The 12,609-nt window shown below is 40.3% G+C and overlaps 1 non-coding gene across 1 annotated transcript; it reads left to right on the top strand.

The window, feature by feature from the left end:
• Positions 1 to 246: 246 nt before the first annotated feature.
• On the top strand, positions 247 to 353 carry LOC114385588. The gene has a single exon (XR_003660955.1). It is a non-coding gene; the product is annotated as a small nucleolar RNA R71 (small nucleolar RNA).
• Positions 354 to 12,609: the final 12,256 nt, after the last annotated feature.

Below are 12,609 nucleotides of genomic sequence, written 5' to 3'. Positions count from 1 at the left end.
TTTGCCTTCAAGCTTCTTAGTCTCAGATGATGCAGCTGAGTTTGAGCTACCTCATGCACTCCTCTAATGACTATAGCATCATTTCTGGCGCTAAACTACTGGGAGTTAGAAGCCATCTTCTCAATTAAATTCCTGGCTTCAACAGGAGTCTTGCCTCCAAGGGCTCCACCACTGGCAGCATCTATCATACTTCTCTCCATATTACTGAGTCCTTCATAAAAATATTGGAGAAGAAGCTGCTCCGAAATCTGATGGTGAGGGCAACTGGCACATAGTTTTTTAAATCGCTCCCAGTACTCATACAGGCTCTCTCCACTGAGTTGTCTAATACCTGAGATATCTTTCCTGTTGGTTGTGGTCCTGGAAGCAGGGAAATTTTTTTCTAAGAATACTCTCTTAAGGTCATCCCAGCTCGTGATGGACCTTGGAGCAAGGTAATACAGCCAGTCCTTTGCCACTCCCCCTAATGAATGAGGAAAAGCCTTCAGAAATATGTGATCCTCTTGGACATCTGGGGGTTTCATGGTGGAGCAGACAATATGAAATTCCTTTAAATGTTTGTGCGGGTCTTCACCTGCAACGCCATGAAACTTTGGAAGCAAATGAATCAGTCCAGTTTTAAGAACATATGGGACATCCTCATCAGGGTATTGGATGCACAAGCTTTCGTAGGTGAAATCAGGTGCAGCCATTTCCCTTAGAGTCCTCTCACGGGGTGGAGGTTGTGCCATGTTCTCAGAATTTGCAGAATCAGAATGTTCAGAATCAGAATGCTCAAAATTATAATGCTCCAAATCAGGATGTTCAAAATCACCAATAACAGAATGCACAGATTCACCAGTAATGGAATGCTCAGGATGATCAAAAGGTATAAAATGATGCCTAACTAATCTATGAAATGTCCTATCTATCTCAGGGTCAAAGGGTTGTAAGTCAGATGGATTGCCTCTAGTCATACACTACATTCAGCATGCACAACTAGTTGCCTTGTCATGTAAATGAAGGTGCAGGTTTGAACTACAGCTACCCTCAAATGATATCCAAATGACTTGAAATTTTGTGAGCAACCTTATACAATGATGAGAAGATAGCACAAAAAATTTCAGGCAAAAATTCAAAGTCTAACTATGGAAGCTAAAAATGGTAGGTTAAGAAAAATAAGTGAATAAAACTTGAAAAATAAAAAACTTTTGACAGAATCACTATTTTTGGACGATGGAGACCTCAGCTGGCCTATGGCAGGCTGCCATGGCATAGGAAATTTTTTTCTACCCCAAATACATATATAATAATTGCGATTCTGATAACCGGAGCAAAAGTTATGCCCGTTTGAAGTTTCGACAAACACAAAATTTGCTAATTTTTTGGAACTTTCAAATCTGACCAAACTAAAGGCTCTAGCTATTTTTCCCACAAAATATAGGTTAAAAGAAGTTACCACAAAAAAAATTCAGCCAAAAATAACAACCCTAGCTACTAAAACAAAAAAATCTCAAATAATTCAGCATGGGTGGTCGCTAAAATCGGTCTCTAATTGATCTCTACTACTACTCTGTTTTTGCCGCAAGCAAAAGTGGTCGCTAAGTCCGTCGCAAAACACTATTCACAGCAAAACACCCAAGACTGAAATAGGGGAAATGCTTAATGGGAAAACTGAAACAGAACACACATTAAACAAAATATCAGGACACTAAACAACACTAACACACATACTAACACACATACTAACACAATACTAACAATTAAACATAAAACACGAAAGGATTAAACACACAACACTAGCTAGCTATTATGAACCTTTGGACACTGCTCCCCGGCAACGGTGCCAAATTTGATCGAGGTCGTACCCGAATCAAATAAACATGAAAATGCAGTAACCAAGAAGTGATCCTAGGTCGTTTCCCAACGAGCAATGACAAACCAAATGTTCATAATATACTTGCGCAGTAACAGTAACGATTGGGGGGGTTTGTTTGTTTCATGATTAAAGAGCAGAACAAGTAAACTGGAATTTGAAACTACTATTATTAAAAACGGGTCGTTTCCTCTGATTCAGAAGCCATTCTCTTATCCTGGGTTATGGAGAATTCGTCCCTAACAGTCAACCACTTAATCCAACCCTATTTCAATTTACTAAGCGAAAATCAACTTAGGGTTATCAATACGTGATTAGGCACCACATACACCAGTTACCCCTTCGTCCATTAAGCATGAACCCAAGTTAGGCTCAGAGGCAATTAATCAAAAACGAAGCGTGCACTGATTAATGTTCACGAATTTGGGATAACTGGTGAAGGGAAAACTACCAGGAAACCACATTACAAACGAAACCTCAAAGAGAGTTGGGCTTCGTCCTGAAAAGGAAACAACACCAGAAAAACTAGCCTTCCATAGATTCAAACAGAAAATGCAAATGAAACATGAAGCAGAAACGTAAATGAACAGTAACGTAAATGAACAGAAATGTAAATGAAACAGAAACGTAAATGAGAGTAGAAGAAGAAGCAAGAACAAAATTGTAATTAGAAGCAGAAAACGTAAAATTGCATTACGTGAACAGCAGCATCAAAGCAGAAAACGTAAAACCCTAAAACAAAAGCTCTGAATAATGAATAGCATAACAGAATAGCCTTGCATGAATCCCAAGGCTGCTATTTAAAAAGAGTCACTCAAAGTCACTGGGCCCTATTACAATACTCTGGCCCAAAATGAAATAAACACTGAACAACATAAAATAAAATTGCGAAATTTCCTAATTAGAAATTAACTATGGTAAGCACTGCTTTATTTGCCCTCTTCAAGTCCATAACTAAAATCCAGATTAAGCCCAATGTTTCATTAATTCCTGAAATTAGATTAAAAACATCAAATTAGCTAAATGAGCCCAAATAATAAAACTGCCTGATTAATTGACAATTAAGACCAATCAATAATTAAAATGGTGCAAAAAGGGTTTAGAAAATAGAAGAAAATGATGGCACATCAACTGGGTTCAACAAAAATAGAAGAAAATCACTCAAAGTGTATCAATCTCACGCGGGTAAGTGTTTCATCCTAATTCCGAACCATAGATATGCCATGACTTGATTTTGCAAATTATTTCCTATCTAATCAAAGATTACATGCGTGATCATGGATCAATAGGACTTTTTCTTGGGAATGGTGTTTATTTGGTGGGAACTTTGGCTTTGAGTGTTTTTGAATTTTTCCTTTTCTGTTTTTGTTTAGTGTGAGGTGAACAAGTCATCGACGCACAGGATTTAGGTTGCCAATCAAAGGGAGAAGACCACTTTAGATCATGGTTTCCTTTCTTTTACTTGGTGACAATTCTTTATTGTTCAGATATTGTCTGATCCAAAGACTTTTCTGCATATTTCTTCTGTTTTTATTTCGATCCTTGATCGGGAATTTTCTTTCTCTTTTGCTTTCCCCCATTTTCCTTGATTGGGAATTTTCCCTTTTTGCTTTCTTCTGATTCTTTTGATCTGGAATTTTCTCCTTCTCTCCTTTTCTCTTCTTTTCTTTTTCTTTTTTTGTTTTCTTTTGAGGGCAAGGTTTATGGTGAGTTGGGAATTTGGCTCAAGGCTTGTAGAACGGATGGACATGATATATGTCAGGGTGTTGGTCTGGTTCAGGGATAAAAGGGAATGCCCCACATTATTTCCATGACACAAATGCAACAATGATGATTTGGAAATTTTATGCAAAACTAGTCATGCATGCACCTATGTGGACACTTAAGTGTCGAAAATGTTTTGGTCATGTGATGCTAGGGCTCATAATTCATTTTCTCTATTTTAGTCAACCCAGTGTTTCCAAAATATGTTCTTTTATCAATTTGTGCATTCATCCGAGTCTATCTTGGGTGTTCGGAAAAACTTTCGCAGCATTTACCCTTCAAATGTGTACTCACATTTTTTTTCAAAAGCTAGCTATGATCAGCGAATTTTTTCCTTCAAATAAAAGTTGAAAATTATCTCTCTTCACGAGCATGTTGTTTTTTAGCTAGACAACTCTTTATTCTTATTATTTTCTTTTTTCCTTCCTTCTTTTTCTTTTCTTACTTGCTCTCTTTTCCTTTTCCTTTTTTTTTTTCTTTTTTAAGTTATTTATCATTTGTTCATTTCCTATCTCTTCTTTCTTTTTTTTTTCTTTTTCTTTCTTTTTCCATGAGGTATTTTGCTACCGAAACATATGTATATTTTTGTGAGGTATTTTTCTATATATATGCGTGTCCAAGGTATCTTGCTACCTAAACATACATATATATGTTTTGTGAGATATTTTTGCTATATACATGCATATCCAAGGTATCTTGCTACCTAAACACACATATATATATTTTGTGAGATATCTTTTTGCTACATACATGCATATCTAAGGTATCTTGCTACCTAAACATACATACATATATTTTGTGAGGTATGACTACCTTCCTTGCTTGCGCTTGCTTTATTTAAATTCCTAGGATCATGAGCAACTAGGTGTGTCCTACTATGACTTGCGAAACAAAAGATGATCAAATAACAAGCAGAAATTTAAAAGTTACTAGGTTGCCTCCTAGTAGTGCTTCTTTAACGTCTTGAGCTGAACGCATGATGACTTGTCGGTCACGGACCTAGTACTTTGCTTACCTTTGGCTTTGGACTTTAGTCGCCTATTGGTCGGCCATGTGTCGTAGGCAATGCTCTAACCTTTTTGTGGATGAGCTGAGATGAACTCTAGAGGTGGTGGCGGTGCATTTGTTGCCCGTTACCGGCCATCCCAATGCTGTTGTGGTGTCTCGCCCTGCGCCTGCCTGGGGGTGCAGTACTTCTTGATGAAAGCCCGGTTAATGCGGGGCCTAATGACCTTGTTGGGGGTGACAGGCACTCCGTAAAACTGACAGAGGCTCGTAATCAGAGCTGGAAACCCCAGGACCCTGTTGGACTTCTCCAGGTCCACTGGGTGTCTTGCGGGCGCGATCCCTCCAAACAATAGATGACATCAGAAATCAGTTGAGCGATGTGCATACTTACCTATGTCATGATGGCGTGACCTTGCTGGGGGGAACGGGCACCCTGTAGGACTAACAGGGGCCCGCAACCAGAGCTGAAAACCCCAGGGCCCTGTCGAACTCCTCCGGGTCCACTGGGTGCCTTGTGGGCACGATCCCTGCAAATAGTGGAGGGCATCAGAAATCAATTGAGCCACGTGCATACTTACCTATGTCATGAAGGCACAGACCAACTGATACTTCCGCAGGGGGAGATCGGTATTTGTGGTTGCTGGGCAGAATGTTGCTAAGTAGCAACGTCATCCATATCTGTGTAAGAGTGGTCATGTTGGTGTGCATGATCCGCACTCATCTCTTTGTAGCGGCACAGGTGAAATCTTGCCCCAGTATGCATAGTAGCTGCACTATAGCCTCCTCCTCTGGTTGTACTTGCATAGTTGGCCCTCCTCGAGGATCAGGGGGTGGCCTAGGAACTGATAAAAGGAAACTACTGGCCCCTTAACCGGGAGTGCAAGTCTCGGTTAAGAATTTAAGGGCAGAGGACCTTAAATTCTCTTAAGGTGCGGATGTGGAGTCCACTGAAGGCGAGAGTGTGTAGCCCTCTAAAGGCGAGGACGTGTAGTCCTCTGAAGTGGAGGACGTGTAGTCCTTTGAAGTGGAGGACGTGTAGCCCTATGAAGGTGAGGACGTGTAGTCCTCTAAAGGCGAGGACATGTAGTCCTCTGATGGTGAGGACTTGTAATCCTCTAATGGCGAGGACATGTAGCCCTCTGAAGAAGATAGGTACTAGTACCCAAGGGTCCACCCTTATGAGAAATCAAGAGATCGACTCATCGAGAGGGTCGGTCATCCCAAATTCACAAGATTGGACATTTAGATGTAGGAAATCTATGTAGTTCACATGATGTTTAGGGATGCAAATGCATGCAACCTTTGTTGTGAAATTTGGTAAATGCGGACTTCATATGAAATACTGCAATGTAATGGAAAGTTGTACAATGTTCATGTCATTGTTTCCTTGTTGTGTGATTTTGATTTTGATTTAATTTTTTTTGGAAAGCACATATTGACTGTCCTTTTGAATGAAGTGATAATTCATGCAACCTTATCCTATCTTTTGCAAATCTCTCTGGGAACTCCCTCAGAGTGTATGTTCTATTTGATTTAGTCACTTGACCATTTTGGAGTGACGACAATGGAGCTTTTTGATGTTTAATCAATCCATTGAAATGTCAGGGTTTGTCCCCCCCCCCTTTTTTGTTTAAAAGAATCGATGGGTGAGAACTTTTGATCTGCCCCTAGGTTCGCTTGAGGCTCATGCACAGTGCCCCTCATAGCCCCAATGTAGGGCTTTGAGGTACCAATTGTTATCTTTTGTTATGACCTTGTAGCAAGGGAGAATGAAAGAAGCGGTTGATTCTTGCAAAAAGAATTTTCCAAGGACGAGAAATAGTTGAAGAATTTTTTTCAGTTGATGGATTAAGTCAAATGATTCCTATTCTTGATAACTCACTTCTCTCTAAAAAAGACAAACTTTCCAGAATGATAAAATGAGGTCACATGAACGTCTATATTTTTACTTGAAAACACAGTCAATCAAATGCCCTTCTTTTTTTTTCTTATTTTGAAACTTATTTTTGCTTTACTTGTTGTTTTACGGCACCCCACCAACATGCAAGACGAGAAATCTCTGATTGAACGGTCTTGGAAGTTAACACTCAGGAGGGCAGGTCGCTTTGAGCAAACAAACCAATGGCTTACACTCACATTTCGGTGGAAGTTGAATAATCAAAGATGTGTCTGTGAAAGGATGAGAGAGACAGGGATGTCAAATTCATCCATTTTAGCATTGTAACTGTGGTTTACAATAATGGCATAAACTTGGAAATCCTGATGAGTCATTAACAACAACTTTCAAAATTGCCCCATGTGTGGTGTCGCTTGTCAATGTCAGGACTCATACGCGATTCTCCTCAAATTTCAGCCAGCCCGCATCATTTAGACTTTGCACCTTACGCTTCAGGGTCATACAACGCTCAATGGAATGCCCCAGGGCTCCTCCATGATAAGCACACATTGCGTTCGAGTCGTATCCTTAGACAAATGGAGGTCGAGGAAACCTAGCAGGGGTTATGGCTACCATTACATTATCAAGTAGATATGGGAGCAAGTCACCACAGGACACCAGAATTGGGGTGAATTCTACAGGCTTTTTGCTGCAAAATTCATTTCTTGGTTGGTGTTTTGGTTCGTGCTAAAGGTGGTGTTTAGCATTGGTTGTGTGGAAGGTGGGTTTTGTGGTTGATTTAGGGATGGCCTTTGTGGATAACTAGGTGGTGGGTAAGGAGAAGGGTTGTTATTGGCTGAGTAATGACATTGTTTGGCTGGTGGGAAGTTTCCATGTAGGAACGACAATCGCAGGATGGGTTTCTCCTTCATCTCACCCTCTTCATTTGCCCCAGTTTTCTCATTCGTCCAAGTAGGATGATTAAATTTGCCTCTTTTCAGACTCGCTTCGATCCTTTCATCGGCGAAAACTAAATCAGCAAAGCTTGAAGGTGTGTAATCCACCATTTTTCATAGTAGAAGACTGCTAATATGTCTACTACCATTGTGATAATCTCTTTCTCTGTTATTGGGGGCACTACTTGAGCTGCCAGATCCCTCCACCTTTGGGCATATTCCTTGAAGGATTCATGCTCTTTTTTGCACATGTTCTATAGTTGCATCCTATCCGAAGCCATATCAGAATTGTGCTGACACTACCTAACGAAGGCAACCATTAGGTCCTTCCAAGAATGGACTCGGGAAGGTTCCAGGTTAGCGTACTAGGTAACAGCTACCCCAGTAAAACTTTTTTGGAAGAAATGTATCAGTAGTTCCTCATCTTTTGCGTATGCCCTCATCTTCCAACAATACATCTTTAGATGGTTCTTGGGGCAAGTAGTCCCCTTGTACTCGTCAAAGTCTGGCACCTTGAACTTGGGAACGACCATGTTTGGGTATTAGGAACAACTCTTCTAGGTTAGCAAGGGCATAATCTTCACCTCCTTCAATGGCCCTGAGCCTTTCCTCTAGATGATCCAACTTTCCCATTTCTGCCATAGCATGAGGGTTTTTACTTGTTGTGGAATGCAAGAGGTGTAGCTGGGGGTGATACTAAGGGCCTTCCAAAGGGTTTTGTAGGGGTATACCACCAACTGCTTGCCCTTCAGTGGCATATCCGAGGCAAGGCTCGAAGTCGGCTAGATTGTGGTGGGGAATTTCATGTGTCTCCCCCACGGTTTAAGAGACATGTGCATGATTAGTTTCGGGTTGTTGGCTTTCAATGAGTATGGGAGCGGAGTTATTGACATCCTCCTTGGGAGGCGAGCCATATGGTAGGATGGCGTGCTTGTTTTGAATTTGCACATCATGGGGCCGTCCGTACTTCCCAAATCTTTGCCCTCCATATCTGAGGTTGGATGATTCATTTGGTTGAGATCAGATGGGGGCATCGGGTTTACCTTAGCAACAGCGCTGGTAGTGGCAACTGCAATTGTATTGGCTTCCATTATCTTCTTCATGCTCATCATGGCCTCCATCATTGTGGCCATTTGCTCTTTCATGGCCTCCATGTCGGCCTTCCTCTACTCTTGCACCTCCTCTACTTCACTCATTACTCTAGCTCTAGCACGAGTTTTGTAAGGGCGCCGTAAAGTGTGTTCTTTTCTTTTTGATAACAATGATTAATTTCATTTTTTTTTTCAAGGAAAGAATGCAATAAGCAATGCAACCAATGAAAAGGATGGATGTATGCGAATGATGCACAGTTGAAGTATTGCGAATTTTTATGCAGGACATGGGGTTGAATCAATTTAGATTTTTAACATGGTTCATTACATCTTTGTCAAGGTGAAACTGGAAGTAACAAGGACATCAACAGTCCTAAATGTGTTTGGCGGTAGACGAAGCAATGATGTAACTCGATCCATCTTTTGCCCCAATATTTTGCAAGATGGTTACTTCCATACTTCAACTTGACTTGATGAACCTTTTCGTAAAAGCATGAGCTTGGTTCAACCCCGTAATCCAAGGAATAGCAATTCTGATCACCAATACTCCAACAATATTTCATAGTGATGAAAGACTCGGGAATACTTTAAGCTATGCATGGAAAATGTAATTATGAGATTGAGATGCCCGAAGAAACGTCATTTCCTAGTTAACCACGCATTAGGTACCATGCTCAATCATTTTGTTTTGTTGTTGTGTTTTTTTTTTAGAAATGGGTTTATGATCCCAACATGGTTGGCTCATGGTACCTAACACATGCAATTAAGAATGTAGTGTGAATTTTCACGCTTCCCCCTTTTTTTTGTTTTTTTTTGTAGAGGAAAACGCAAGGATCATGCATGAGCAAACATGAAAATAAAAGGTATGCAGTTTGTAGAACAAAAAGTATGTTGAACGCATATGCATGATGATGTAATGACTCATGCAAAATGTGAGGCTGGAATATGATAACGGACAATTGCAGGAACGATATGTTCATTATGATGCCATGAAGAGATGTTTATGCGATGCATGATATGAATGCATTTACAGACATGAGAGCCCGGAAAATTATCTTTTCTTACTTGCACATTCGGGGGCGCAGTGTCCCAGGTGTGTAGTTAAGAAGGTGATATGGATCTTCCGGCTTCCCATGACAAAAGACGAGACCAACATACAATGCATGCGTGACGACATGATGCAGACGCGCAAAAGCGCAACACGGGGATATACACAGTATGGCAATATCCACAAATAATCATACAGCAAAGGCATACATGACATTTAGGTTATATGCATGGCAGTGTTTAAAAGGCACGCAACGTGTTTGCTTCGTGCCCCTATTTTAGGGACCTAAGCGGGAGGAACTAAAAGGCTTTTAGTGATAATTCCCAAGGTGGTCATATCTCTCTTGACAATTTCTAGAGGTATCATCCCCTTCGAAAGAATATATTGCGGCAGTAGGGACTACCAGCAACAATATGTTATCAAAGAGAAAAACTCTAGATGAGGGTTCACTGTTATCAAGCAAGTCGGAGACCTAGCATGACCACAGATTCACCTCCACTCCTTATGTTCCCATGGACCCGGGTATAAGGCCCTTTTTCAATTCACTGTGTGTGCAAAAAAGGTGTTGGTGTTGTGTGCATCAAATAAATAAATATCTATCTCATGCATACATTTCAAAAACACACTAAAAAGCATCATAGAGTTATATGCAAGAACGTAAGAGAAATAAAAGGAAACCGACAAAAGAGGAAGCCATGATATTGCACGAGATTAGAAGGCCTAACTCTCTAAAAATAGTCCCCAGTGGAGTTGCCAACTGTTGCAAGCTACCCTTCGGCGGGAGGGTGATGTGGGGCTCGCGGGTGCGTCTTCCAAGAAAGGAATACACGCGGAGTCACCACCAACGTTTATTTGAGGAAAACATCGGAAAAACCGGAAAAGACGTAGCCTACAAACTTTAAGTGAAAGGTTCGAAAGTTGTATTTACGCACGGGGAAGGTATTAGCACCCCACGAGTCTATCATAAGAGACGGCAGCCTTTAATCAAATGTGCAAATATGACTTCAATTTATATTCTTTTCCCTTTTTACGTTCTTATGTCTTTTTTATGCCTTTTTATGTTTTTATCTTTTTGTGGTCGACAAGGGCGTTTCCCTTTGCTCCTACGTATTCCTCAATTGTGATGAGAAAATCAGACCTACGTAGTTCTTTTGTGAACAAAGCGTTTTGGTTAAGTTATTTTTTAGTTTTTATTGAATGAAAGGTCATTTAAGGCGTTGGACCATTAGACAATCTTTCGATTCTTTTGAAAAGTGAGAAAACATTAAGGCATTGGACCATTAATGATTTCTTTATTTTTGAAAGAGGTAACAAAGTTACATATTGATTTTAGGCTTTTTAGAAATCTACACTTAACCAATAAAAGCGGAAAAGACCATTTCAAGGCGTTGGACCTTTGAAAATGGCTTTTTTAGGCGATGACAAAAGTTTGGTTTATGAATTGATTTTAGCCTTAGTTTCACTTTGGTTATTAGTCGATTCGATTTAAGAAAGAGAAATCCCAAAGAAAAACGTCGGATTGATTTTTTTGATTTATTTTACTAAAAGATATTTTTTATTATTATATTATTATTTTACCTCTTTTTGGTTTCCAACGTGGTAACGGCATGACCGAACAGTCGGATTTCATTTTAACAGAAATTAACGGATGTTACAATTCAAATGATCGGTGGAAATTTATTTTATTCTTTGATTAGGCGAGAAAATGACTTAAGTAAATGACTAAAGCACGTTAAAAATGGAAGAAAAGAAAGCTGAAAGTAAACGAAATTAAAGTGAAAGTACACAAAACAAGAAATGAATTGAAAGTCTCGGATTTGAAAACTTACCCGTTGAAGAACGAAGAACGAACGAAGAACGATGAAGAATTTCCACAGAATCGCTTACGGAGGCGTTACGGAAGCACTTCGACTCGATTTTTCTTCAGGAAAACGTTTTTTTGCCCAAAATAGCCGAAATGCATAGCTAAGGGGTCTTGAACATTTTGAAACTGCTCCCCCCTCCCCTATGTATAGGAAAAAAGGGAGGTGCTTGCCGCCCAGAGGCTTAATGAAGAAGATTTCTAAGTTCACCCCCCTTTTCGTATTTTACGGAAAAGTTACGGAAGCCTTACGGAAGTGTTTCGGATTTGATTTTCATCTTTTTTCTCTTCCCTTTCACCAATGTTAAGTGGAATATGCTTACCCAAGATTTTCAGAAATTTTTCAAAAACGTGGAGGAGTCTGCCGCCCAGTTGCTTCCTCCTTAAGCAATCCAACTTCCAAAATGTTCCAGACGGGCCTAGACTCGAATTGCTATTTACACCCCTATCTTGATAAGTTCACCCCACCTTCTTTCGTAATTTATGGAAGCCTTACGGAAGCATATATGACTTAACTTTCATCTTTTTTTCTCTTCCCTTTCACCAATGTTAAGTGGAATATGCTTACCCAAGGTTTTCGAAAATTTTACGGAAGCGACGAAAGCCCCGGAAACCATTTTTCAAAAACGTGGAGGAGCTTGCCGCCCAGTTGCTTCCTCCTTAAGCAACCCAACTTCCAAAATGTTCCAGAAGAGCCTAGACTCGAATTGCTATTTGCACCCCTATCTTGATAAGCTCACCCCCCTTCTTTGTTGATTCTTTTTCCGTAACGTTACGGAACCTTACGGATTACGTACCGATACTTGTTTTCTTTCCATAATGTCACAAAACTTTACGGATTACGTAACCATCCCCTTTTTTTTGACTTCCGGCATGTCACGGAACTCCACGAATTGTGCAACGATGCTTTCTTTTGATTTCCGGCATGTCACGGAACTTCACAAATTACCTAACGATGGGTGCCAAGTACCTCGAAGTGGTCAAACGAGAGTTGCATGCCACCAAACAATGGTCCCCAGACGAAATTAGGGTATGACAATTTCAAAATGTCTTTCCTTCTTAGCTAACCTCTTGGAGGAGACACTTACCTCCTTACACTCCTCCTTAACCATTAAAGGTTGTCCTTCTTCTTGGGGGTAGATTTCTTCAC

This window comes from Glycine soja, chromosome 14, assembly GCF_004193775.1.
Source record: "Glycine soja cultivar W05 chromosome 14, ASM419377v2, whole genome shotgun sequence".
Classification (NCBI taxonomy): Eukaryota; Viridiplantae; Streptophyta; class Magnoliopsida; order Fabales; family Fabaceae; genus Glycine; species Glycine soja.
The sequence above is the reverse complement of the archived record's forward strand: the minus strand, read 5'-3'. Positions and strand labels throughout refer to the sequence as shown.